A 5,332-nucleotide genomic window follows, 5' to 3' on the forward strand; every position below is an offset into this window, starting at 1 on the left:
GTGGAAAAGTTTTTGAAGGAAAACACCTTTGACCACAAGGCAATGAAGCAGTGGTCAACACGTAATGTCCTCGAGCCACGAGTATGTCACACCTGTGGCAAAACGGGGCATGTTGCCACAAACTGCAGTGTGACCTTCTGCAAAAACTGCAGGCAGGAGGGACACATGACTCAGGACTGCAAAGAAGACAAGTGCTGCAACCTGTGTGGGGAGGCCGGCCATCTTTACAGGGCCTGCCCGAAACGCGGGGCGACATATGCACAGATCATCAGCAGCGGAGTTAAAAAGATGATCAGAGAGGAGGTTCATACACCCTCCACCGAAAAAGATACCACGGCACAGAATACGGAAAAGCAACAGAAGGGCCCTCAACAAAAAGGGGAGGACCCAGCACGCACTGACAACTCAACCCCAACCTCATCTGACAGGGAGCACTCAATGGAAGAGGATGGGACAAAGAACAAAGAGCCCTGGGAAACAGTGAACAGGGACAAACGAAAGAGAAAACAAAAAAACAAACTGAAGAACCCCATAATGGGGAGTGGCACAAAGCGACACCTTTCAGCCAGCGGACTTAGTGCCGAAACCTCCTCCGGCGAGGGTAAACAAGCCAAGGATCGGCCTCAAATAAAGAGGCAAAGCACCAACGTGGAACGGGAGGCACAGACCCCCCAGACCACAAACCGGGAAGAAAATAAAACCCGCCGAGACAATCAACCCCTGGCACATGGGAACACCAATATGACCAACGGCCACCAAACGCCGGACATCGAAAACAAGGTCACAGACCAACCCCGGAAAGGAACAAGAAGCAACAACCCAGGCGAAGACCGGCCTGCAACCCCAACACCAACTGACTGCCACAACGGACGCCAGGGCTACACTCCCCCCCCCCCCCCCCTCAATACATCTGCATCAGGTTCACTAGCCAGTGCGGACCAGGACAGTTTTCTCAGCCCTGCAACTGTGCAACAGTTTGCGAGCACCACCGGCATGCTGGGGAACATCCAACAGCTGGAACAGCCAACTGTATAGACTCTGGACTCTGAGACTGGTAAATCGACCTTTTTATAATGGGTTTTAAAATTGCATCCATTAATGTGCGAAGCATCAAAGATACTTCGCGGTGTGGAGCCACACTCAACAATTTGGCAAATGTAAAAGCTGACCTACTGTTCCTGCAGGAGTGTGGAATTCCGCACCTCAGCAACTACAGGCGCTGGTCGAGCTGGTGGTCCCACGGGCCATCCATCTGGTCAGGAGGAAACGACTGCCGCTCCTCCGGCCTGGGTATTCTGCTGCGGGGAGGCAACTTCACCATCTCCGACGTTAAGGAGGTGGTGGGCGGGCGCCTCCTCGTAGCAGACGTGAAATACAAAAACACCCCTCTCAGACTTATTAATGTGTTCGCCCCGGCCGTAAAAGGTGAGCGGTTGGCAGTCCTTCAGCAACTCCCACTGCTGTTGGCCACCTCCAAGCCGGTAATTCTGAGCGGTCACTTCAACTGCATCATCGATGCAGCTGAACGATCTGGCAGAGCCGACACAAACTAGACGCGACGTCCAGACTCCTGATGGAAACGGTAAGAGACGCCAAGCTGCTCGACGTCTGCAGAAACTCTGCAGACGGAGCGCAGCGCAGATACGCATGATCACGGCCAGACGGGTCCGTCCGCTCCAGGATAGACTTCTTCTTTGTGTCCCGTGCTTTCACGGCCATGTCCAAGATGTATGGCCGGTGTTCTTCTCTGACAACTTCCTCCTGCTGGCCGACTGCCACCTGCTGGAAAACCAGGCTGCAGGCATGGGGACATGGAAGCTGAATGTAAAACTGCTGACCCCTGAGAACCTCGAGGAACTCGAGAGGGATTACAAAGGTTGGAGTACCGTGAAACCCCTCTATGAGGCTCCACATCTCTGGTGGGAAGCAATCAAGGGGAATATCAAGAGGTTTTTCATCCTCAAGGGCGTTCAAAAGGCGAGAGAGAGATACGAGGGGATCATGTCCAGGCTCCAGAAAAGTATGCAGAATTTGCTCCAGCTGCAGTCGATGGGGTTGGATGTCGAGGAGGATCTCCAAGAGGCGAAGAGCCAGCAAGCCTCGCTCTACACCTCGGAGGCCTCCAAGGTTATCTTCCGTTCCAGAGTCCGCTCCGTGGAGCAGGATGAAAAGTGCTCACGCTTCTTCCTCCAAAAGGTGCACAGAGAGACCTCTGTGATCAGCAGCCTGAAGGAAGAAGATGGCCCTGAAAAGTCTGACGTCCTGAGGATCAGCCAATCCTTTTATGCCGGACTGTATGACCTGAAGCCAACAGATAGCACTGATTCCCAGACCTTCCTGTCGACTATCACGGTGGTCTTAGGCGAGCTGGAAAACCTGGACAAACCACTAACTCTGGATGAGCTGACAAAAGGCCGTCAAGTCCTTTGAGACGAGTAAGACTCCCGGAAGCGACGGCTTACCGGTTGAGTTGTATTCGGCTCTGTGGGACTGGATGGGCCCAGACCTACTGGAAGGGTACGAGAGTATGCTTCTGGAAGGCAGCATGTCAGAGTCCATGAGGAAAGGCATCATCACCCTCATCTACAAGCAGAAGGGGGAAAGGGAAGAAATTCGAAATTGGCGACCCATTTCACTGTTGAATGTGGATTCCAAAATTCTAGCCAAAGTCATCGCCAATCGGGTCAAGTCTGCTCTGGAGTCGGTGATCCACCCTGACCAGACCTGTGCTGTTCCCGGCAGGAAGATCTCTGAGAGCCTCGAGCTACTCAGGGATACGATCGCCTATGTGCAGGACAGGAGGGTTGTCACATGCCTCATCAGCCTTGACCAGGAGAAGGCTTTTGACAGAATATCGCACACCTACATGATGGATGTGCTCTCCAAAATGGGGTTTGGGGAGGGAATTCGCAATTGGATCAAACTGCTCTACACAAACATCTATAGCGCAGTCTCAATCAATGGGTGGGAATCAGAAAAGTTCCAGATAAATCCGGAGTCAGGCAGGGCTGCCCTCTCTCCTCTGCCCTTTTTGTGTGCTGCATAGAACCTTTTGCCGAGTCCATCAGGAAGGATCCGGGTATAAGATGAGTGACGATCCCAGGCAGTGGAGGCATACAAGTCAAGGCCTCCCTGTACATGGACGACGTTGCCGTCTTCTGCTCGGATCCTGCGTCTGTGCGCAGGCTCTTGACCACCTGCGACCAGTTTGAACTGGCCTCGGGAGCCAAGGTAAACCATGGCAAGAGCGAGGCCATGTTCTTTGGGAGCTGGGCCGACCGGCCCTTCGTCCAATTCACTGTCAGGTCAGATTATCATGGGATATGGTTCGGAGCTGCTGGGGCATGCACCAAAAACTGGGAGGAGCGCATAGCCAAGGTAAGACAGGAACTGGGCTGGAGGGAGCAACGCTCCCTCTCCATTGCGGGCAAAACCCTGGTCATCAGGTGTGAGGTGCTCTCGGTGTTACTGTACGTGGCGCAGTTCTGTCCCTACGCCACAGCAGTCACCCGGGCCAACTTGAAATTCATCTGGAGATCCAAGATGGACCGTGTCCGAAGGAAGGAGATGGCTCTGTAAAGTCATCGCAGTCTGACATCCTGAGGATCAGCCAATCCTTTTATGCCGGACTGTATGTCCTGAAGCCAACAGATAGCACTGTTTCCCAGACCTTCCTGTCGACTAACACGGAGGTCTTAGGCGACAGCGAGCTGGAAAACCTGGACAAACCGCTAACTCTGGATGAGCTGACAAAGGCCGTCAAGCCCTTCGAGACGAGTAAGACTCCCGGAAACCTCTGGAGAAGGGAGGGCGGAACGTACCCAACGCCTCCCTCATCCTGTTGGCCACTTTTGTGTCCAGCTGCATCAAGCTGTGCGTGGACCCAAAATATGCAAACACCAAGTGTCACTACATACTGAGGTTCTACCTGTCCCCCGTTTTACGAAGGATGATCCTGGCCTCAGTGCCGCAGAACGCTCCAAATCGTTGGACCGTTCCGTACTACCTGTCCTTCGTGGAAAGGTTTTCGAAGAAAAACACCTTTGACCACAAGGCAATGAAGCAGAGTTCAGCACGTAATGCCCTCGAGGCCCTCAGGGAAACGGAGAACGTGGAGGACGTTGGATGGTTCGCTGAGCAGACTGCCAGAGTCGTCTCGCAGAACGCCTCATCACCAGAACTTTCAAACAAGCACCAAGACCTAGCTTGGCTGGTGGTGAGAAGGCTCTGCGCCAATGCACGATGCCCTCGGAGTGGCTGTGTGGGAAATGAGACGGTCACACACCTCCTTGTGGAATGTGCCTTTGCAAAGAAGGTCTGGCGAGAGATGCAGTGGTATTTGTCAAGGTTTATCCCGAGCAGCTCTGTGACACAGGACTCTGTGCTCTACGGATTGTTTCCAGGGACACACACCGAGACAAATATCAACTGCTGCTGGAAGGTCATCAACTCGGTAAAAGACGCTCTTTGGTCTGCCCGAAACTTGCTGATCTTCCAGTGCAAAGAATTGTCCTCGATCGAGTGTTGCAGACTGGCACATTCCAAGGTCCAGGACTACGTGCTGAGGGACGCACTCAAGCTTGGGGCAGCTGCCGCCAAGGCGCAATGGGGAAAGACCACTGTGTAAGGTCCTTCCAGCAAATGTACACCGAGGGCCGGGTAACAGTGTAAAACCCCTCGGTCTGGGCAACCAACACTCCAATGTATAAAAGAAACATGACGATGTAAATATTTAAGAAGGAATTGTAATGTAAAGAGTGATATGTGTATAATAAGATCAAAATTGAATGAAAGAAAGTCAAGGCAATGTGTAACTCTGACGGAAATGTAGTCAAGACAATTCGAAATGCTCTGTAATGCTCATGATAAATTTTATTAATAAAGTATATTTTTTTGAATAACATTTAAAAAAAAAAATCTGTTCTTATCAGTATAATATCTGATGTGTCCTCTATCTGGGGACCGAATATTAAATTGAATTTAAGATTCGGAGATCGTGCAGGGGCTTGCTCCTAACACTCCACGCATCGACCTGGTCTTGCCATGCTTCCGGGAATGGTGCCTTCACCCCGCTTTGGTGAGCAAAGGTGCGAAGGCAGAAAATGGCGCAAAACCTGCCTTCCCCTTTTCTGTCTTGTCTAGTTATCTCATCCTGACTAATTTAAGGCCTTTCAGGCTCCAAAGCATTGCTAGCTTTTCTGCTGGCGGGAGCTTCGTGCACTAATGTTGCGAGCCGGTGGACTCGCGGACTTTCGGCAGCCAGGCTCCGTTTTCGGCTGATATGCGCACAGATTTCCTGCTGCTTTTTACAGGCCTCTCACCCTCACCCCCG

The 5,332-nt window shown here is 52.2% G+C and overlaps 1 non-coding gene across 1 annotated transcript; it reads left to right on the forward strand.

Annotated features, from left to right (window-relative positions):
- Positions 1-4,885: 4,885 nt before the first annotated feature.
- On the forward strand, positions 4,886-5,069 carry LOC140397395 (U2 spliceosomal RNA). Its single transcript, XR_011936850.1, has one exon. It is a non-coding gene; the product is annotated as a U2 spliceosomal RNA (small nuclear RNA).
- The last annotated feature ends 263 nt before the right edge of the window (positions 5,070-5,332 follow it).

The sequence above is a fragment of the Scyliorhinus torazame genome, chromosome 20 (genome assembly GCF_047496885.1).
Source record: "Scyliorhinus torazame isolate Kashiwa2021f chromosome 20, sScyTor2.1, whole genome shotgun sequence".
Taxonomy (NCBI): domain Eukaryota; kingdom Metazoa; phylum Chordata; class Chondrichthyes; order Carcharhiniformes; family Scyliorhinidae; genus Scyliorhinus; species Scyliorhinus torazame.